The sequence below is a fragment of the Coturnix japonica genome, chromosome Z (genome assembly GCF_054131305.1).
Source record: "Coturnix japonica strain WE chromosome Z, WE-NBRP24, whole genome shotgun sequence".
NCBI classification, from domain to species: Eukaryota; Metazoa; Chordata; class Aves; order Galliformes; family Phasianidae; genus Coturnix; species Coturnix japonica.
Window position 1 is genome coordinate 72,295,039 of NC_140702.1, and position 23,992 is coordinate 72,319,030.

General features: G+C 38.6%; 1 protein-coding gene across 3 annotated transcripts in view; it reads left to right on the top strand.

Moving 5' to 3' along the window:
- Positions 1–6,142: 6,142 nt before the first annotated feature.
- Positions 6,143–23,992, top strand: part of LOC107305714 (urea transporter 2-like) — a 276,540-nt gene continuing 258,690 nt past the window's right edge. For all 3 annotated transcript variants that reach the window (XM_015848224.3, XM_015848225.3, XM_085528187.1), the window contains exons 1-2: positions 6,143–6,194; positions 10,635–10,750. The gene's annotated coding sequence lies outside the window, so the exon portion shown is untranslated. The remainder of the gene's footprint in view (positions 6,195–10,634; positions 10,751–23,992) is intronic.

Consider the following 23,992-nt stretch of genomic DNA (forward strand, 5'->3'; position numbering starts at 1 on the left):
TTAAAGATGTCCTAAACCTGGAGTGGCTTCTCAAAGCTGAACATGAGAAAAGGATAGTCCTTCCTGATCTCTGAGTGCTGTAGCAGTCACACAACAGAAATCTCTCCAAGTGTAGGAGCTATTCTGAAGGGAGTAAATAAGCATCTTCTGCAGCATAAATGATGTAAACAGCAGCTCCAAAGGAAACATAACCTCCACTTCAGTGCTCTCTCAGCTGTTTATTTCCTTTGCCTACTGATCTGAATGATCTCACTTGAAGTGAGAAGGCAGCTGCATTCCTGTTTTCCTCAGGAGCCTCTGTAGTTATTGGATGCAGGAACAGAATGGCAAATAGGAAGAAAAGTGTTTGTTCTAACTTTCTGCATGGTGCTTGTACAGATTTCCTCACTGCAGTCTCTTGCTCTAATTGATAGCTCTTCTCCAGCTTAATGATGATAGCCACATCTTTCTTCTTTTACAGACAGAAAATGTAGGCAGAGGGAAGAAAACCGATATAGCAGCATCCACATAACAAGTACCTGTGATGTGGCAAGGTGCTGAATGCAAGTCCCCAGAGCCCTCTGCTATAAACTCTCCATCTTTCCTAAGAGGCAAGAATAATACGCTAGTCCCTGAAGTCAAAGCTGCTAAAATAGTCAATAAGAATTCTGCTGGAGGCTGAGCAAAAAAGAAAACACTGCTAGTGCCAGACTCTTGGCCACGCAGTGGAGAGAGGCAGTGCCTGCATTCATCACATTGGGAACTGAGAGCTTTACATCTGAAAAAAACAAAAAAAAAAACCAAAAAAACCCACAACTTTGTTTTTGATCAGAGGTGGTGAGTTGTTTGTCTTAAAAGCAGGTGAAGTTGGATTTGTTGAGAAAACAAAAAACAGCAATTGAATAAGCAAAGCTTATTTCAATTGCCATATATACTTACTTTCTATCAATGTCTCATAAAGGGACAATATTAGTATTGAGGCTTCACATGGAAAATAAATACATTTATTTTGCATTCTGTTGAATGTTTTTGTTGGTTTTTTTGGGTTTTTTTTTTTTTTTTTTTTTTTTTGGTAGGTGGCAATGTTATACACTCAATATATTGATAATACACTTTCATGCTATTTTCAGTTGTAAAATCACTGAGAAGCACAGGAATATACACTCACATGTGGCTCCTGGAAAAGCAGGTTTTTTTCCTATTGCGATGGTAGGCCCCATGTCATTAAAGCTCATATTTCAGCGACAGATTTCGGTGCTGGGAGTGAAATTGCAGAGTGAGGAGAGCCACTGCAAAGCTGCTAAAAGCCAGAGATCCACCGACATATGTCCACATGTTTAGACTACTTTCTATCTGTGAAGTTTGTCTCAGGCTTGTTGAATTGAGACACAAGGCAGCTGGAAATCATGCATGAGAAATAGTGATGTAGATAAAACCTTATTGCAGTAAGAGCAGAACAAATTGTTTAACGCAAACTGCTTCAAATAGCAGTACTTCCTCAGGAAGAAAGTCAGGCAGAGATGTATGGAACACTTCTCTTGCAGGGGCAGTGATTTGGAGATGATCCCTTCCTGTAGGACTTAGTTGCTGGGAGGCAAAAGGAGGTTTTCAATGTTTCCAGCCCTGTCTGCTGATTCTACATTGTTCTTTTTCTTTCTTTTTCTTTATTCTTTTTTTTTTTTTTTTAAAACAGAGTACAGGAATTCATCTCACAGGAAGCCTAGGAGTGTCAGCGCCTTACATTTCTTCCACTTTGGAGCTGCCTCTCCCTGCCCATGGACCATGGACTGCAGAGATGAAAAATCTGTGCTTTCCTTTACTGCCAGTAACCTTGTCCCCAAGGTCTCTCACATTCAGCCAAGACAAATGGATGTGAAATAAACACGTCTGTGTTTTGTTTCTTGTCCCTAGCACTGCCTGGCTGCACTGAATGGAGGTATGAGCCCAACTCAAGTCTCAGTGTGACCCATGGCTTTCTCTAGTTGATATAACACAATGGCTCCTGCTGCAGCCGCAGACCTGGCTTTGGTTGTTTGAGCAAGATTGCGGTCATGACAGCCCACAAGTTCAGAGAATTCAGACCATGTGTGCAGAAGTCTTAAAGGACTGTGAATCTACCACAGTCACTGAAAAACTGCCCCCAAACCTGTTCTCACCAGGAAGACTTTTGGCTCTCTATAGAGTATCTCACATCATGCCATGGATCATCATCCTTGACTGATTTCAGCTTTGTTATTTCATGTACAAGAGGAGCTATGTGAGAACTACAGCCTTATCCTCCTGCAGAAGCTGAACGCTGGACACTTGCTGATGACAATTTAGATAAAAGGTGCTGCACTGATGGGCAAAAAAAAAAAAAAAAAGGAAAAAAAAAAAAATATTTGGGATCCCAGAAAGCATTTGAGTCTTCACATAGACATAGGTCTAAAATTCCTAATGTCTGGAAGAGGTCTAAGAAGAAATCCTATCTAGGCATGGGCTCAGGCAGAAATGATTACTTCTCTTTATACTCCTACAGATTATTTCTCTTCATCTCATTTTTCATAGTGTGTGAATGCAGCCACCAGTCTAACAGACTGTCTGTCCCAAGATCTATAGCAGCAACTTTCAGCATTTTTCAAATATAGCACAAGCTTCTTCCCTTCCATCAGTTAGGACAGATGGTAGAAAGATCTTGTCCATACTTTTTTCTTCTACTGCATGGACAGCATCAGTCCCAGAAATGCATCTTGTCTTGTGCATCACTTGCTGATAGAGCTCATAGGGATGATAGTATTCAAGTGAATGCAGTGAGAATTTCTTAGAGATTTCTGCTGCAATACCTACTGCAATACATAATTCTTGCTATGTTTTTGTTTTGTTTTTTTCCCTCAGAAGTTAATGACCTGGATCTTTAGCTTATGTGAAATACATGATGAATATCTCTTTTGCATATATGAGAGATTCAGTTTTTGTTTTTTTTGTTCACTGGAAAAGAGGAATCCAGAACAGCCTCTCATCTTGAATTCAAGATTTCTGTTTCTGTCTTACGATGTCAGCTATATCTGATGTTGGCCAATGGGGAATAAAGTCGGGTTTATTTCAGAGGTTGACAGGTCTCCTTTCTACTTTCAGGATAGATAGGGTCAGGATAGATATAACCCCAGAAGTAAGCATACTGAAAGTCAAATTTGCCAACTCCTGAGATTCCCCAATGGGATAATTGTGACTTCAGGTCCATGGTCAGTTTTGAAGGATTCTAGCCTTAGTTGTTTTCTTTTCTGGTCTTCAAAACAAGATGCAATATGTCATCATTTACTTTCCCTTTTCCTCTTTCTAATATTCCAACCCTAACAATATCAGTCCATTGCGTGAATTAATCTTTAGGATATGCACAATGCAGTCATACTCTAAAAAGGATGGACCTGCATAGTTTTGAAAGCCTGCTCCTTCTGAAAGCATTCTCTGTTAGAGAAGTCCTTTCTTTTACAGTGTCTCTGTATATTTGTGTAATTAGAGGATGAGATATGCATGACAGGCCTATGATTTTTCCTCTCAGCAGATAGTTTGTCACAGTAGATACTGTATACTTCACCGTGTCTGTAGCCCTAATAGATATGTCACTCACCATACCTTTCCCACAGAAATGACAAACTACTGGCCATGCCTCTTCAAAGTCAGTAGGTACTCAAAGCTGACAGCAAGATATAAGACATATTCTAGAGGTTTTTCCTGGTTCCTTCTTTGCATAGTACAGAATCTAAACTAGGAAAATATCAGGCTGGCTTGTATATTCTTACCTTGCCCTGACAATACGTTTGCTTGAACTATAGCCATGAATTCTCAGGGGCTGTACTTTATCACAGATTTCCTCATATGGTAATGAGCAAATTACCATTGTTTTAGAATAGAAAGGCATAATTTTTAAAGACAAATCTAAGAGAAAGTAATATGAACATTAAATTAGCAATATATTCTGTTGCTCAGTATTTCTTCCACTAAAGAATAATTCCTTATATTAAGAAAACCAGTTTGAAGTTATCCACAATCAAATAACCTACTAGAAACCTCTTGTATCTGCTTGCTTTCTATCTTTACCACTTTTTATGTTGTTAATTTAAACTTTTTGGGTGATAATCTTTTTACCACATTCTGATACTGCCATGTCTATTTATATGCATGCAAAAATCAAATTGTAGCAAATCATCTAGTAGAAGACAACAATAGCATGATTTAAGTTTATGGGATGCTTAAGCCAGGCAACCCTCGGCACTGGAAGTCTTAACCACAGCAAATGAACCCACTGAATCATATGGAGACTCACATTATCCATTGATCAGTTTTATGCTGACAGTCTGTAGAGTCTCATACTTTGTGAGGATCTGTAATGTATTATAGAAAATCCTGTTTCCAACATCTGTGGTTCAGCCATATTGAGATATTTCTACATTCTTCCTCTCACACAGGGCTACTACTTCCATTGCATAACTACAGTTTCAGAGTGGTTTGAAAGTCGTACTATTTGGTTATATTCACACAGTGGATATCTCAGCCTTCACCTCCGAAGAGCATCCCCTCCAACAGCACCATCTACCTTCTTTGTCCTTTCTCTTCCTTTCCCTTCATGAGTTCAGACTCATCTGATCCTGTCACTGTCACTGCAGATAATCCTAGTCCAGTTCTTCATACCTCTTGGCATTGCTCACAGTCAGGGAAATTCACATTTGCCCCCAGTCATCCTTAAAATGACTGGTTTACCAATTTTCTCAAGCTACTTCTTTAAGATTTTAGTCTAGGATTTCAATGGTGCGCTCATTGCGTTGAGAAATTGCAATACAAAAAGCAAATTGTGATTCAATTTCTATTTAGGCCACGATTCTGTCTCTGGACATCTGAATTCAGGAGCAGTTGTTTCAGGTATAAAAAGATAAAAGTCAACAAAATAAAAAGAAAGAAGGAAAAGTTTCATTATGTTCAGATAAAGAGAGTTTAACTAGGGAAACTACCAAGATTTTTGTTTCAGCTCTCCCACCTTCCAGTTTTTGAAGACTGTCTGTGTTTATTTTCAATGGCAGCTATTGGAGCTCCAAGCACCCACATCAACCCAGTGAACCATGAATTATTTCCAAACTGTTTAGAAAACTCAGATGGACATTCAGGTGTAACAATCCTTCTGAGTTCTCAGAAGAAAAAAAAAAAACAAGTGTGTTCAGGATGGTGTAATAACCCACCAAAAGTGGTTTGGAGGACTATCACTAGATGACTTAGAAAGCAGTAAACCATGCTCACATCTTTCATGCATATTTCAGGTCCACTTGTGAAAAGACATTTTGCTTTGAAATCATGAGAGATTGACAGCAAGGCATGCCCACTAAATATAAAGTAAATTAAAAACCTTCTTCCCACAGACATGAAAACATCCCTTACAGCAACTGACTTAATTCACCCAGAGCTGAAGTTCTCCATCTTTCATTTATCTGTTTGCTATAATTTGTGCTAATCTGCAAGCATCTGAGGCTTTGTGCTGAACTTTTTCCAGGTGAAGGGTGATGTGAGGTTAAGATCTACTTTTCATGCTAGGAAAGAAGCTCTTATCTCCCATCAGAATACAATCCCTCATACGTTATTTCTGAGTACACAAATCTTGTAAAATTTTAACTTCTCTGAAATGAGTTTCCTCCTTTCTCACAATAAAGAAAGGATTTAGTATCAACCAGGTAGAACTTCAACTTGTACCTGAGATCAAGTAGATCAAGATATAGAAAGCAAAGGCTACATTCCTAGCTGTTGTAAGTTAGCATTGCTGTGTATGCTTCAGGGGTCTCTGCTTCTGCACTCCAGCTGAAAATGTTGGTATAGGTGCAGTGAAGTACCGTAGCTTTGTGAAGAACACCTAACAGTTATTTTATTGGGCTTAAAAGATTTTCACATAGAAAGAACTACTCCTCAGTTACTAACGTCCAGGATGTTATCTGATTGCTCAAGTAGAACAAAACGTTAGCACCAGTATTGTGCAATCTGATATGAAAGTATTTGAAACCCACAGTTTTTGTGATGGTTTGCATCAGATTGCAAAACTTCATTTCTTTTGTATCTGTAACAATAAAAAAAAAAGTTCTGTTATCTCATTTCAATGGGTCAATCAAGAAACAGTCATCTGATGCAGACACATATATATATACACAAAAGTTGCTTCATGTCTCTTGAAGTACAAGAGTACTTCAGCAGGATACAAGGTAGGATGCATGCCTAATAATTTCACCTCTAATCTGCAGACATTTGAAAATAGAAACATTTTTCTTATCCTTTCTACCATAAAGATGGGGAAAACCTTCATTTTTAGTGTTACTGTTAATTTATATTATATATATATTATTTAATTTCCAAATGCATATACAGCATTCTTCATGATCAATAACAAAGTTGAAAGCATTTTATTATAAACTGGGAAATGTAACTTTCACCCTTTGAATTTGTTTTGTGTGTTGTTTTGTTGGTTTTTTTTCCTTATCTTTATATATTTATTGTTTCAGGATCTCTTTGGACTGTCACAAAGTTCTGCTATAGAAAATATTATTTCTTAACCTGAATATATCTGGTTGTTGGTTTTTTTTCACCCTTTTTTCACTCCTTAGGGCTTTCTATACGATAAATTATAAAACCTTTCACAAACTCATTTCACTTATGCATACAGATTGTGTAATTTTGAATATAAGATTTTGAGGGGAGGTTTCTGTCTTTGCTTTTGCTCATCAAAGAGAACAAGTGTGTCAGACAGTCTAACACATGAATTTATAACTTGGTGCTCCCATATGCCAACGGTGTGGTTGTTTAGTGCATGCTTAGAGGGTTGATTTTAAAGGTCTTAAAGAGTCTGTTTTAATAATTCATATTGATTCATTAGGGGATGAAAATGCTTGACATGTTAAATGATTAGCATTTACATTATGAACATGTTAATTACTGTATTTTTAATGCTGCTAGCTTCTATAAACAAAGATAAGAGCCTTCTTAAAGGGACACCAGTAGACTTGGAAGGTGCTGGAAAGCAGAGTTGTACCAAACAGTAATAAAACCATTTTCTGTTTTTTCTTTTCATTCCTTTTCTCCTTTAACATTTCAGTAAGGAAGTTTTAGTAGCCTGGATCTTGCACAACACACCAATCCCAAGCTAAAATAAAAGATGCAGAAAACTAAAGAGACTAGAAAGTCCCTTCAAATCAGTTTGCATTGAACTGTGGTGATCCGCTGTTGAATGGGACTGCAGCTTCCCCTACTTCCTCCATCCTCCAGCAGAGGCAGATCTTGGAGCTTGAGTCGTGTTGCTTTGGTGTTCAGATAGTTATCTGCTGCAGTCGCTTATTTACAATGGTGACCACCAAAATCAAAGAGTTTCATCCAAAGGATGGAGCACCTCTCCTAAGAGGATAGGCTGAAAGAATGAGATGTATTGAGAACTGTATGACTGGGAGAGCTTAGAGAGTTGTGATCAGTAGCACAGAGTTGCATTGGAGGACTCTAACTGGTGGTGGTCCCTAGGGGTCAGTACTGTATCTCATCTGGTTCACTGTCGTTGATCTGGATGAAGGGGTAGGATACAACCTCAGCAAGTATGAAGTTGATAGGAGGAGTAGCTGGGAGTAGCTGGGAGGAGTAGCTGACACACCAGAAGCCATTGCTGCCATTCACTGAGAAATGGACAGGATCTAGGTAGAGTGGAAACCTGTGAGGTGTAACACAGGCAAGAGCTGGGTCCTACAACTGGAATGAAGCAGCCACATGAATCAGTACAAGTTAGGAGATGGCCTTCTGGAAAAGAGCTCTGCAAAGAAGGATCTGGATGTTCTTGTGGGCAACAGTTGACCAAAATCCAGCAGTGTGCCCTTGTGGTCAAGAAGGCTGGTGACATCCTGGGGTGCAGTAAAAAGAGCGTGGCAGAGGGTTAAGGAAGGTGAAACTACCCCCCCACTCTGCCTGATTGAGGCCATTTCTGGAGTATATTGTCCAATTCTGGGCTTAGGAGTTCAAGAAAGATAGGAATCTCCTACAAAGAGTCCAGAAGATGACCAGAATGATGATTAAGAGCCTAGAACATCTCCCATGTAAGGCTAGGCTGAAATATCTGGGATACTTCAGCCTGAAGAAGAGAAAGCTCAGAGGGGATCTTATCAGTGCTTATAAATATCTATAGGACGGGAGTTGAGTGGATGGGGCTAGGCTTTTTTTAATGGTACCCAGTGACAGGACAAGGGACAGTGGTCACAAACTGGGATGTAGGAAGTTTTGTATTAACATGACAAAAAAAAGCCAGAGGCCCTTTCAAACCCCTATGGCTCTGTGATTCTGCGTGCTACTGAAGACTGAAATAAATATGAGGGTTTTTTTTCTGCAATTAGTCGTTTTTGATGCTTTGGGGATGCTGAAGAGTATTGATGTGGCACAGAGTGAACTTAAGAAGACTGTAGTGGTGTATCTATATGTCCAGACATTTTATAAGAAATACTAACAAAAGGAGAATAATTGTGGCTCTTGTCTCTTCAACATGCTCCTGCATATTAGCTGAACAGTGTCTTTAGCTGAAGGTATAGCGGTGTCATCAATCAAAAATGCAGTAGACAGGCAGCAAGGGAAGAAGAACAAGAGAGCAGTCTGTGAGTTTGAAATCTTAGGGAAGATTTCTCATCTGGGCATTGTACATAAGCTTGGGACCACACGCTCTGACAGCGTGGGCGCACATGTGCGACTGGAGCTTTCATCCCTTCCTCTCTGAGCTTGAAAGCCTGAGGCTTAAAGACACACTTTGGCTTTTGCTTTCATTTGGCCAGTCTGGATACACCACACCATTATTATTTTTTTTTTGGAATCTGTAGGAGGGTGTAAAGGAGGATCTGCTGAAATGCCCCAGGAAAGCAGAGCTTTTCTAATTTCTTCAGTCCTACCAAGTATTGCAAAATTCACCGAAAAGATCATAGCATGGCTTTCAAGCCTTCAGAAAAACACTAGATTGCCCAGTAACTTCTAAGATCCTGAAAACAAACTCACATCATGGGATATTATTTCAAAGAACAACAACTATGGGTCTGCCTAGTCCTGTGCTAGCAAAACTCTAAGGCTTGTTATAACTTTTCTTTTCAATCACTGCAATTATTAACATAAGTGATTTTTTTGTTGTTTGGAGTTTCTTTGTTCTTGCTGTTGTTCAAGTTGTTTTTGTCAAAAATAGAGAGAGATATTACTTTATTTTTATCACCAGAACTCAGGTCTGTACAACAAGAAACAAGCATTCTTAAATGGCCAAAGCAGAAAACAGTATTTAAAGGATGTATCTATCCTGCCTCTTAGATTCAGAGAACTGCACCAAATAGAAGAACAGAGCTTTTTAGAAGTTTGCCTAGTTAGATAACAAAATGCAGATAAACAGCTTTCTCCACCTGTTGGCTGCATGCTGCATCTGAGCGTGGGTGTTCTCTATCCACCCTGCCAGTGGTCCACCATAGAGCTGCAATTCCATCTCAGTAAGTGTTCATACAGCCCAAGACAAGACGTCCTTCAGTTTCAATCCTTACATAAGGAGATTGCAGCGTACCCTGTGCAGTTTTATGCAAGCAGTTTAACAGCCTTCCTGGTGGGCTTTTGTTTCTTCAACCAGGTTTTTAGCCTAACACCTTTATTCTTGTCATCTTAGACATGTTCTAAAGGATGTTTCTCATACATTATGAGCAGTCTATGAGTCAGTATTTTTAAACTTGAAACTAGGCTCCTAAAACTGCATCCAAGAATATAAATACTGTCACAGTTTTGGAAAGTGTTAAATATCCTGTAAATGTCACCAAAGCAGATTTTTAAGATTAAATTAGCTTATCATACGTAGCTGCATTCCAGAAGGTATTTCTCTGAAAATGTATAGGAAAGAAATCAATAATCAAAACTGAAAGTTCCATTTACCCAATCCTTCTACATCATCATTGCTGACTTTATTGATAATTATAAATTTTTTATCCTTAATAAAAAATAAAACCCATGCAGAGGTTCTGATATGCAGAAAAAAAATTAATTCACATTCCTTTCCCCAGTTTCTTTCTTTGCAGGAAGTGCTTTCCCTCCATAAATGTTTTTGGCATTTTGAATACAAATTAGAAAACACAAAATAAAATAAAATGGTATGCCTAAAATTTGCAAAATGCATCTTGCAAATTAGCAACACATGTCCCACTGTTATGGTTTAAAAGAGGAGCTTTGGCCACAAAGGTGTTCATGTACTTTTCAATTTAAAAGGTAACACTTTAAGTTTTTTGCTTAGGAGCTTTTGGGTTGTTCAACAGCCCACATCAGGAGTTTTTGTGCCCCAGAAATTAACATTTACTTACTCCAAACAAGTTTTAAAATCACGTTTACATGCACAGAAGTGCGGTATTAAGGTCTACATGAAACACTGCTTCTGGAGAAAGTTCTGGCCAATGATGGATTTGAATACACATGGTAGCCATGTACTCACCGTGCCTCAGACCACACATTGTAGTGAAATTATAATTCCCTTTTCCCAAACTCCTGGGCACGTTGAAAGTAGTACATTTTAACTTTTTATATAAATGAATGAGAAATAGATAGTCATAACATTATTCAACCTTGATATGGAACAAACAAGCAGACACAATGCACCTGCTCTTTTCACCTAGGTACAAGCAGCATATCCTGGAGCATTTTCCTGTGCTGGATTTCCTATTGCTGTCAGCAGCCTCCGCCTGAATCTCCACATCATTTGGTCATTGAGACAAGATGCTTCGAGAAGTCTGTGAGTAGGCAATAGAAGTACATGTACCACCTAGATGAATATGGTGTAGCCATGTTGTCCGGCTGCTATGGATAATTTGGGTTCTTGCAGAATCGGTATGATGGATTTGGGGCTGAGACTGTGTCTTGATTTTAATGCGTTTTGATGTCTTTGATGTACATTGCTCAAATAAAGTAACATTTATCCCATAAAAACAGGAGGGCAACTCTTTCTGTTCTCATTTACAACCTCTGTCCCTCCTGTTTTGTTTAGTTCTGATAGAAAGAAATTGAAGAGGAATGATGAACGTAACTAGAGTAGAAACTGCACAGACAGAGTGATTCTCTAATCTAAAAAAGGAGCTGCAGTAAACAGGACATGAAATCAAGAAAGCTTCTGAAGAACAGCCCTTAGTCAGGGAAAAGGCAACATCATGGTTGTACCAAGGAGGTGTTGGTGGTATGGCAGTAGATACTGAATGTTCCATCAGTTTCCCATTCCACTATGTTGTCATGTGGCAGATGACAGTAGAGGGGAAGTTTGAGACAATGGTCTCGTGGTCTGACATGGAATTGCATATGATGGAAAGGTGTGGAACTGAATTCCTTCATGCATAAAAAATGGCACCCATCGACACTCATTGACATTTGCTTAGCATTTATAGAGACCAAAGAGTGGATGTGAGCACAGAGATGCAATGGGCGGTGTGTTTCAGCAGTGCTGACAGTGATGATACCTTCACCAACACAGATTTTTACAAGCACGACACACAGGCTGTTCTTTGATGGCTGACAAAAATGCACAGCTCATGTTGATGATTATGTTGAAAAATACTGTTATATAGCTGAGAGTTTAATTTATCAATTAGTTTTATTGTGCTCTTTGTATTTGTTGTAATTTCCATGAAAATAAATAGGTGGCATTACTTTCAGAGCAACCTATATGTCACCAGATACCTCAGTAATCCTAGCCGTTAGCGAACTAGATTTAGCAAACAAGATTTAACTGAAAACTATGATCCTTCCCATTGAAGAAGAGCATCCAAGCGTCTTCTCTACAAGATGAGACACCTCAAATGGAAGTATAGTTTTCTGACCAGTGGATTGATCCAGTCTCTCTAGAAGGTATAGACTTACCAAGTGCTTTTTTGGGTTTTGTTTTGTTGTTGTTGTTGTTTCTTTTTTCTATTTGGCTTTCCTCTTAAATCCCTCAAAACTTTTCCCAAAGAGAAAGCCTTAAGCAGTAACATTCTCTGATTTTTCTAGCTTGCTTTTATGTTCCTCAACATAATTTGCTTTTATTATCCAGTGGAAACAAGCACTTGTTGACACTTTCTGCTTCTTTATTCAGACCTCATTTCAGAATGATGCTTTAAACTATATTTTGTCTTAGATCTCAACCTTTGTAGGTAGCCTCTCGCTGGTAAAAAGTGTTGGGTATTATTTGTTTGCACAGGTAGGCTCTGGGTACAGTATGGCATTTGGCAGCTCTTTATTTCTGCTTGTAAATATGAATTCTTACCTTTGCAGAATATCCTGGATATTAAAAACAAACAAAAACAGGTAAGTCTGCTGCATGTGGCAGCTGTAGCATCCTATGATGTGAATAACTGCAGCAGTGGCATTAGGTGCTGTTTTTCTGTGTGCACAACTTGAACACTAGGGATTTTACCTGTGTACATTCATGCAAAGCCTTTTTCTTTCAGAAAGCCTAATGTGTCCTTGTCTTTATCTTCTGTATCAATCTCTTTCTATACCAAGACCGTTAAGTTAAGACAGAGGATCGCTTTGTCTCCAGGAACACACTCAGACTAATCTTCCAGACTAATTTTCTGCTTGGGTTACTTTCCTAATTATAATTTGTGTTCTCATCATGTCGTGGAAGAGCACATTTTAAATGAGCCTGCAATGCACAGTGTAGAAAGCCAGCTTTACAGCACTGTCCGTAACCTAGAATACCAATTTTAAATTGTCATAATGCAAATGCCATAATGATTATGAGTGCGCAGCTCTTGAGATCTATTTTTCCCAGCTATTTGTAAACTAAGACATCAGGTTTCACTCTCCCACTACATATGTAGGACCACAAGTTGTTGATCTACCCTTGACCATGTAGAGCTGTGTACTTGAATTATACCTTCTTTAGTCTCAGTGAACTTGCTAATTGGTTTTAAATCGACAATTTCTTTGTGGTTTTTGTGTGTTTTTTTAATGATAATGATAATGATAAAATATATATATATACTTATTTGTTTTCTAAATTAATATGAGAAATATTGCTGGGGAATTGTGGGAATAATAGAAATATGGTACTTAATGCTGGTGAGATTAGAGTATGCTGAGATTTCAGCTCTAAGTTAACCCACCACTCATGTGAAACCACCTTGTGAAAAATTGTCAGGGGAATCTCATTTAAAACTACTTGTGAGCAACTATTGAGTCTGGAGAGACACTTGAAAAGAGTGCGGTCAATCACAAAAGCTTGTGTTTGGAACAAAAATTACAGTGGCATGGGTAGCTATACAAATTTGCTTTTTAATTCTTGTATTTACACCTTGCCTAACATGGTCAGCATTATGTTAGGTTCTATCTGCAGGTACTTTATTGAGTCAGGGTTTTACAGTAAGCAGTCCAGTGTTTCCTATGTGGAGATGCACACATGAATGCTGGCTTGTTTCTGATCTAAGGGGTCATATTCTACTGTTGACCTACACCAAGACAAATAGCAGCTCCCCCTGGATGAGGTTGGGCATGCTAGTGGTGATGCTAGAGAGAGGGAGCACAGCTTCCACCTCTCATTGACCCTGCTTTGCTCCTGCTGATCTGAACATGTGTGCTTGGACCTAGTTGCACAACATTTATTTTTTATTTTCTCAGTGTAGGTGAATTCTGGTTATAGGTGACTAGTTGTGAATGTACAAGATTGCAAGTGCTTGCTGTCACAGAGCAGCCATGCTCCTTGAGGGTTTTGTGTGAAAACTGAGTATTTTAGAGCTGGATATGTATGACTTCTTTTGTGCTGAGAAAGACCTGGAAATTTTGTCACCGTGAACATGATTATCTCCCATATTAATATCATAGGAGTGCTCCATGCTTCTAAGTGTGCTTGGGAAAAGGATGATGGAGATTTTCCTAGTCTGCTCACTGCACATAGCCCAAAGGAAGGACAACCAGTATTGTGGTACTACTGTTGTACAAGGGAAGAGAAAAAGAAACTTTCTTTTCATTGACTCTGTAAACACAGGCCTTTTCCTCTTGTCCAGGCTGCCAAAATACAGCCAGGTGATCCCAGAAATGAATTTGTCTGAGGAAGAGCATATGAGGTCTCCCATCCTCAGGAATGACATGAGAGGGGTAGAGACAGGTTGCCAGGAAAGTGTAGCTCAGTGCTTCAATCATCTCCCCAGCCTTGAGCAGCTGAGCTGTGGAAATCACTTTGACATAAATCTCTCAGCAGCTTTTTTGTCTGAAATAAATGGTGCATAAAGGAAATTCAGAGTTGTTTGGTGGACAGGATTATCTATGTGTTTACTGCTCTCAGCACTTTTCTTTTGTCTTTTGACTGTGTAGTTCCCATTGGCATGAATAGCTGTGCATGAAGTTAAAGCTTCTGTACATGAGCAGAGTGTAGGAGAGCTCTCTAAGCCTATGACAGCTCTGCTCTTGTGGCTGCAAGAAATGTCAAGATAGAAGAATTACTAGTAGCAGAAAGTAATTATTTTTCATTTTAAAGGTTCCCTGTTCAGCGTTAACCCAAATGTAAACTTTCTATAATTCTGCATCATTATCATACCCCCTGGATGTATTACTTTCATTTCCATTTGCTATTTTACATACGCAACCCCCAACAAGTACACACTCATGGCATCTCATAATGTTTTTTTTGTATTATTCCATTCCTTCAGGTCTATTTCATTATGTATTATTCTGTTGCCATAACCTGCTGATGGTATACAATATTTGTATAAAGATTCAAATCAATGTTTATCACATCAGAACACTATCATTCAAAAGGAAAGTACAGATCAATAATTCATTAAGCAAGAGAGAAATGAATTATTTCAAATTGCTCTTCTATTCTCTTTTCATATTTGCATAAGGAGTTGTTCTGTTGTAGTGAAATCTGTTCACTTCTTCAACTGAACTAAAGATCCGATGCTATTGAAGGTGCTATGTAATGTAGGATAGGTAGTAGAGCCACAAAATTCACTAAGGTAATTTTCATTTTGTTAAAGCTCCTGATTCATCCATAATAGCCCATGACACAGGAAGATATTTAAAGTATCAATGCTATATGGTTTTCCAGGTTGAACAAATCAGCTTTTTCAGGCAAAAATGAAATGATTCACTTCAAGCTGGAGCCATTCATTTTTTTAAATCTTGTCTCAGAAAAATCAATGGAGTTATTTTGAAGTAGGGAATTTTCATCTTTAAGTAAAGGAAATATTGAGTCTATCAAACACTGGAAAGCTTGATACTTCATGAAAACTTACAGTTCTGTTTTGTGTTTGGATTTCTGACTGAAGCAACCAGAGGAATAGGCATAAATGTGGATCAGCACATTCCTTTATATTTTGCCAGTAATCAGCCTTAATTTTCCTTGCTTTAGTGAAAAGAGCAGGAGACACCATTCTATGATATTGGGCGTAAGCTAAAGCTCAGTGAAGATCTTATTTTTTTTTCTTTGCCTCTCTCCAAGTCCAAGAGACAGCCAGGTGATCTCCTACATTAGAAGAGGGATTACATCAACGAGGCTGTGGAATTCAAATGTACCTTTGGCCCCACTCATTTCCTAATTCAACAGCAGTAAAGTGGTCATTGCTGATGACACAGGGAATTCCTTGTGGTTTTAAGATACAATGACAGAGTATCCACCAGGAACCGCAGAGCATTAGCTGTTGCTTTCACTGGGGATGAGTGTCCTCTATTGATCGGATTTCATTGCCTGAGCTCAATAAGGCTTTTATTTACGATGACATAGCTTTCGATTGCTTATTTAACTACTGTGTATAAAGCCAGATGAGACTCGAATTGTTATAATTACCAGAAAGACAGTCAGATACTTGAAGAAGCTAAGTCAGCCTTGTTGAATGGGGAAGTGAAACAACCCATGCTGCCCTTGCATTTATCAGATCTCCTATGTCCCATATCCCCATCCCAAGATGATCCCTTCTTCTCTACTCTTTGCTTTTGATCCATGCCACTGGTCCCATGAATTTTGTCTTTCAACATGAGGTTACAGTAAAGCCTGAAATCAGCTCAGCTACACAGTCAGTTGCTTGAAAGCCGTCTCAGCCTCGTTTATCCCTGCTCTACACTGGGTTCCAGAAGTGATTAGGCATGTGAAAAGGAGAAAAATCCAAAAGAGGCTCTTAAAAACAGAGATGTGCAGTGCTGGGTCAAGAGGTCTCTGAGCCACATCACTGAGATCATACTGGAGAAGGATGACTGTACAATTCTTCTGTTATTATAGTCTCCCCTGGGTATTTGCTGCCAGCCACTTTTTGATACAGGATACAAAGCTGGAGGGACCTGTGGTCTGACCTAGTATGACTATTCTTTTATTCTAAATAAAAGATTTTCCTACCTGAGTAGTCGCATCAACAGAACAGAATTGGACTTGTATTGTGGCAACTTTTCTGAACGATTATGCATCTAGGACAATCACAGATAATCCATATTAATGGGTGCAGCACAAGTCTGTATTACTGTTTGTACTGTTAGCCTCTTTACAGGATTTTAGATAGGATCACTGTAACAGCTCTATAAATTAAGCAGCTGGTAATAAGTAAAACTGGAGAAAACTTTTAATTTGCTGATTCATATCTTTAATCAATTGCAACATGGTGCAATTGCATTTTAGCTATAGCTTTCAAATTGTTTGCTCAATAGCGATTTCTCCATTGCTTTTGATTGACACAATGTTATTGCATTTTTATTGACTTTTACAGTAGTTTTTACAACATTTAAGGTGCATAAGTTAAACAGAAAAGTAACACAGTAACATTTCAAGATGGAAGGAGGCCATAAAGATGCAGAGAAGGTATAGTTTACAATGAGAGGAAATTACAAATTAAGGATAACTCCCTTGCCCTCATGCGTAGTTAGTCCCTCTGTACGTGTTTTCAGAGTATGTCAGTAAAACATGAAATGTTTGCCTACCGTAAAAAGTTAATAGATGATAGAGTTGGCAAATACTTTAAGATTATTATTAAGATTATTTTAGATATGGTTCAGCTGCAATTCAGTTGAAAACAAGCAACTATACATTACACAGGACTTCTTAGTTGTAAAAATGTTAATTATTTCAAGAACTGGTCTAAATCAGGGAAAGCCAATAAAAAAAAAGATGTGGAGTACATGCTAGGAATATAAACATAAATATAATCTTGAAAACAGTCAAACATGGTCCCTGTGAGCTCTCTGAATGCAGGTTGTTCAGGACAAGTCATTAGGGTTCAACTGAGTGCATGCATTGCCTCTCTTTATGGAAGAGTAGTTATATGGAAAACTTCAAAGCATGCGTTAACCACACTTTTCTTTAGCACTCTCTGACTGCTTGTAATGGTATCTTTTCAATCAACAAATTCCATTATGAATGTGTCTTTTTAGATGTCTCTCTTCCTGCTTTTGGAGAGCACTTTTACCTGGATGATCACCTGATGAACACAATATTCTGCAGAAGAATTACCAATGATTTCACAGTGCTCACAGTGTCATCTTTTGGTGTCTGAAACTCCCCTTGTATAATAAGGGAGAAATACATTACAGGGCCTTCCACAGTTTAGCTGGTTAATACTTTAAGAATTATGATGTTAATAAAATCTTACACTTTTTCTTTTTTTATTACTTTTCAGAATGAAAGAGTGACTGTCATCAAATAAGGAGCTTCTTTGAGATTTCCTCATGTCACATAGAGATTCAAAAGAGACTTTGCAGTCAGAAGTATGAAGTATTTCTATTTTCTGCTAGAACTGATACAGTTTAGCTAGCAATAATAATCACATTGATCTGGCCTCTCTGGCACATAGGTGAAAGAATGTGAAGTCATATGGCAGAACAGTCTTTATCATCACCTGAATAAATGTAGTTGACTCCCTCTGTCTTTTTTTTTTTTTTTCTTTATTTTTTTTTTTTTTTTAATTTTTTTTTAGAAAAAAGGGATATTTCTAAGCTGGAGTAGTATTATCCAAAATTAATCTTGCAATATTGGTGAAATTAATTAGTGTTGAATAACAACAAGGAAACAGGAGGTGACCAGGGTGGACCATGATAGATTTCTTTATAATGAACAGACTTCAGTTGTTCTTCAAAGAATACCCAGGAATGACCACTCAAGGTGAAATTCATGGAATCTGAGCATTACAGTTTCTAAACTAATCTCAGAGGGTGAGAGGAAAAAGCCTATGATGTGTTGGACAAAAATCCCACAGAAAAGATCATCCCTGTGGCCAAAGAGTGCATATAACCTAGACATGCTTCTTTCTAAATATGCTACTTTTTCCGTCCTATAGCATATACAATTATTTGGAAGGGTTTTTCAGCTACATCGAAACCTTTGCCATGGACAAAGTGTTTCCATTAGTTTGACTTGTCAGAAAGTCAAATATTAATAGAAAGAAGATTACAGTTGTCTGTTAAATTCTGTAGAGCTTTCCCATCAAGTGATAGCAAAGGCTTCTCTTTACAAGCCATTTTTGCCAATTAAGCATTATTATGTTGTCTTTACACATGAGACGCACTGCAATTGTTGTGACCAGTGAACTTTCTCTCAGGCATCAATCCACATCTTATTATTATCAAAAATCCTCATCATTAATCCCATTACATTGTTCTTGGTCATGGGATAAATTTATCAATGGATGATCTCACCCTTTTTAATCTCGTTAGTTTAGCATATTTCTTTTCTGGATATCCTTACCATAATCTTATCATCACAACCCTTGGGAAGTTTTGTCCCAACAGTGCTGCAATGAGTGTTTGTTTAATATTTCATTATTTGATAAGAAATTTAGCATTTAACCCCCAGTTTCCTCTGATGAGAGAAGCAAAAGCTACAGAAGCAAAACTGCGGATCACTGCATGTTATGGAACTCATTAGCTTCCCCTTGGCAGGACCTTGATTTTTGCAGATCTGTTACTGTGTTTCTCATAGGCATCTGATTAGAGGCATGATTTGCAGTCTGGTGAGCACTGACTATATTCCTGACTATATCACTTTTTGTTTTGATAGGACCTGCTCAATCACACTGATTTGTACCTTCCTTCAGAAGAGAGCCAAAATTTCAATTCAGAAAATATTATCTGAGCTGACAGATAATATTGGCTAAGATTAAATTTCATCAATTACTTCTCTTAACAATAACAAAAAAAGTATATATGACATAAAACACATAAACTTTCCCTCTCTGAATCTAATTTTCTGTTCCTGCAGGTGTTCTAAAGTACAGTAATGATGTCTCACACCTGAAATCTTCAATACTGTAGCTAGTGTTTAAAATGTAGGTAAAGGAGGAAAAACTCTTCATCCATTATAAGTAAAGATGGAAGCCCTAATCACTGAAGCACTTTGGCCTTCAAGAAGCCTAGTCTCAAGCTCACATGAACCTGAACAGATTTAAAATGCAGTGCTTTGGAGGCAAGTTAGATCTCTTCTCTCATCTGTGTTTTAAAGACTGTTTATGCATTTTATCTAATGACTCTTTCATGTAAATTCTTCTCTCCCTCTGGGTAAGGTTTGTGCTCTAGGAATAACAAACAGGGTTAGGTAAAAATGAATATGTTGATTTACTTCTCCACTGAGGTCTCATAAGGTTATTCATGAATATAGGAGGGACCATGGCTGCTTCCGTACCTGTTTTCAGATCCCTTCTACACCTCCAAAGAAGCTTATCTGAACATATGTCATTCAGAATATGTCCATAGTTCCATTATAGGTGACCAGTCTAGAAACAGGAGCAGTACTATATGACTAAAGTAGTCATACATAATGTATGGTTCAGGGTGAGTAGGCACCATTCATAAATGCTTCCTTGTCCAGAAACTGTCAAAGCTGCTTAGTGAATGTTTATGAATAAATCAATTTTCAGAAATCAATACTAGCTCTTGCACAATTTGAGAGAATAAAAATAGCTACACAAAGTGCTGATAACAATTCAGATCGCTCTGCAGAGAAATTTCTCCTTGGATTTACAAATCTGTTTGAGCAAATATACAAATCATTAGTGAGCTCAGTCATTCCCAGCATTTCAAATAAGATGATCATAGGCAACACAAGCAGCTGTATGAGATGAACTTAATGCGCTTTATTATTTGGTATAGTTGAACAGACAATTTGCCATGCATTTCCAGGCCTCTTATGTAGCCCAAGGAATGCCACAACAAAATCACTGTTTAATGGGTCTGGTCTTCTAGTTCTCATGGTTATTGTTAAGCAAATGTGTTAAACTTTAAATTATTAATATACACTTTTGTAATGTGTCCTTCCTTGCCTTTTATATCTGCTTTTATTTCCTCAGACACCTTCCTCTTCTTTTTCTTCTTCTTTGCTTGTTTTGTGACAGTGTTGAGTCATAGTCATAGTACAAAGTCCTTTCATTATAGTCCACAGCTTTGAAAAAATGTCATATTCTCTTTAGTCCTTTCTTCCTACCTTTTTTAATATGCCACATCTCAGTAAGAACCTCTTATTACTTACTTTCCTTTCCCTTTGATGAAATTCAGTATGTTTCATGTGACTATACACCATTTAAGTTCTTAATCAAATTTAACTTGGGGAAAAAAATGTGGTCCATATACTTCCGTAATGTACTGTAACTTTCCAGTGTTGCACAAAAACTTCATAGTGGGTACATGCTTGTCAAAATGGGGTGAAGTGACACCAATCCAGGTATCTGTGAAAACCTTATCGAGCTTCAGTTGTATCTAAGAACATGGTCTGAGAATTAAGAAAAATCCACAGTTACAAAGCATCACTTGTATGTGTGCATAAAGATGAGAAAACATCTGAATGGTTGAAAGGAGGAAAGAAAGGAAAGGAGAAAGGGAGAGAGAAAGAAAGATAGAAATAAAGAGGGAAGGGAAGGGGAGGAAAGGGGAGGGGAAGGAGGCAGGGAGGAAGGAAGGAAGGAAGGAAGGAAGGAAGGAAGGAAGGAAGGAAGGAAGGAAGGAAGGAAGGAAGGAAGGAAGGAAGGAAGGAAGGAAGGAAGGAAGGAAGGAAGGAAGGAAGGAAGGAAGGAAGGAAGGAAGGAAGGAAGGAAGGAAGGAAGGAAGGAAGGAAGGAAGGAAGGAAGGAAGGAAGGAAGGAAGGAAGGAAGGAAGGAAGGAAGGAAGGAAGGAAGGAAGGAAGGAAGGAAGGAAGGAAGGAAGGAAGGAAGGAAGGAAGGAAGGAAGGAAGGAAGGAAGGAAGGAAGGAAGGAAGGAAGGAAGGAAGGAAGGAAGGAAGGAAGGAAGGAAGGAAGGAAGGAAGGAAGGAAGGAAGGAAGGAAGGAAGGAAGGAAGGAAGACCTTTTGGCATGGGCATGTGTTAATTACCTGTATTAATTACAACTTCCACTAAGTAAAACCAGATCAGTTAGAATTTTGGCTGAAATAGAATGGTTTTCAATAAATGCAGTCTTTTCCCCCAGCAATCTGATGCATTCCTGGAAGCTGTTTATCCTTTAAAAGGCAAGAGTGTAACTTGTTTTCAGGTACAAGCCCACCAAAGATTAAAGGAGTAATTAAAGACCAAAACTTCAAGCTGTATACTATAAGAACCTCTTAGCAACATTGGCTGTAGAGAGAGTTTATAGTATAAATAGATTGAAATGCTAGCTTGGTTTTCCAAGCACTCTGTTTTCAGATATATTGCTGAACTGAGAGTTTTCATTGGATAATTAGTTGTGGTAGGACATATTTCTGCACCTTCCATTGATTTAGTCCTTAGAGTCTGTGTCTGAATTTCTGAAAGCAGAAGGTATGTATGTAATTGCTCTGCAATCTAGAGAGCTGTAAGGAACTGCAAGTTAATACCCATTTAGTGCATTTGAAAAACCTTCTGTGCAGGTAAGCTAAACACAGTACAAAAGGGAAAATGGTATATTCACACATTAGTTCGCTCATGCAGGACAGACAACCATGAAAATACTGTGACCTTTGCAGGTAGAAAAAATGCCTTTTCCCTTTTGTTCTGCTGCTAGCTGATGATGTGGGGCAAGAAATGTCTTTGTGCCAGGATTTCTCTGTGTCTCTAATGCTCGTATCCTTTCCCTGTGGGATACTGGGTGGGGGAAGGTGAAGCAACATCTGACACTTAGGCTCATGCAGCAGGTAACCAGCATCCTGCTCCACATAGGTAATTGCTGGCATTAACGTCTGCTACCCAGAAGTTCTCTTTTGTTCAACTTCCAGGAAAATAAATAAATAAATAGATAAAGAAATAAATAAATATAAAATAATTTTTGAATTCTGTGACTTTAAAAATAGCATACACAGCCCAGAGCAAATTCCTAAACTCATTGTCTGTACCATCCTGCTTGTATAGGCACAGGCACAGGGGTACAGCATCATCCACACCTGTGCTGCAAGCATTTCAAGGGAACTGCTTGCAGCATGTGAGATTCACCATGGGTGCAAAGCTTGGCATGGTCATTACCTTTGTTTGCAATCTCTCAAAGTCAGGATGGAAGAGGGAACAAGAATCAGTGTTTTATTACAAAGGCAAAACTGGGGGCAGTGCTGTAAAACACAGTAAATAATAATAATAGTGCCAAAGTAGATGTCTTCTATCTAGCAGCCTGTTTGGATTGAGAATATTTAATTTAAGCATTCTCTTCCTTCCTGTGCCTTTGAAAAGCCATTTTTAACATGAAATCTGACAGCAGTAATTCATCCTCTGTGATTTAATTTTATCATTCAGCTCTCACAATGCCAAATTTCCAGGCTTGTTTTACACAGGAGGTCAGAATAGAGAAGAACAGGGAACACTTTTGGCCCTAAAATGTAGGAAAGATAATCTTCTATATATTTACATTGACTTCCATTAATACAAACAGAAATAAAGCACTGACTCTATCCCAGATTAGAATACAACAACTGAAGGTGATGATCTGTTACCTGGTGGTACAAACTGCATTTTCTGACAGGTTCACAGTAAGGATCCAAACAGTGCTGTCTGACTAAAGCTACTCTTATTGGGAATGCCTGCTTCTGTCAGAGAGAAAAATGCTCTTTGGGAACAGCAAAGAGTGGTGAGCCCCTCATTCCTACGAATATTGGTAAATTATTGAAAAAGGACATTGCTAATCCCAGTTAGATGAAAAGTATAATCCCAGCACTGGAATAGTGCTAACTATTTCTCTGGGCCCAATTGGATTCTGATAACTGGTTACTGAAAAGGATTTTCATCTTTCCACCTCATTTATTAATAATGAAATTTTAATTTAGAGAGTACAAAGTCATCCCTGTGCAGGAAGAACAAGTCTGAAATGGCCAAGGTGAGAGGAACAAGCAGAGCCAATTTGAAAGTTCATGCAGGAGTTCATGTGTTCATTTCCATGTAAGCCACATGGAGCGTTGTGGGAGGCATGTGAATGTGGGAGGGTGAGATAGCCCCTAGCAAGCACCTCAGCATGCCTCTTGTTCTCTCAGATTCTGTGTAGAAAACTTGCCTGTACAACTATTTCTTTTGGCCTGAGGCTCTGTAGTTCTGAAAATTCTTGTGGGGAGGAAAAAGAAAGAAAGAAAGAAAGAAAGAAAGAAAGAAAGAAAGAAAAGAAAGAAAGAAAGAAAGAAAGAAAGAAAGAAAGAAAGAAAGAAAGAAAGAAAGAAAGAAAGAAAGAAAGAAAGAAAGAAAGAAAGAAAGAAAGAAAGAAAGAAAGAAAGAAGAAAGAAAGAAAGAAAGAAAGAAAAGAAAGAAAGAAAGAAGAAAGAAAGAAAGAAAGAGGGGAGGGGAGGGGAGGGGAGGGGAGGGGAGGGGAGGGGAGGGGAGGGGAGGGAGGGGAGGGGAGGGGAGGGGAGGGAGGGGGGGGAGGAGGGAGGGGAGGGGAGGGGAGGGAGGGGAGGGGAGGGGAGGGGAGGGAGGGGAGGGGAGGGGAGGGGAGGGGAGGGGAGGGGAGGGGAGGGGAGGGGAGGGGAGGGGAGGGGAGGGAGGGAAGGAAGGAAGGAAGGAAGGAAGGAAGGAAGGAAGGAAGGAAGAAGGAAGGAAGGGAAGGAAGGAAGGAAGGAAGGAAGGAAGGAAGGAAGGAAGGAAGGAAGGAAGGAAGGAAGGAAGGAAGGAAGCGAA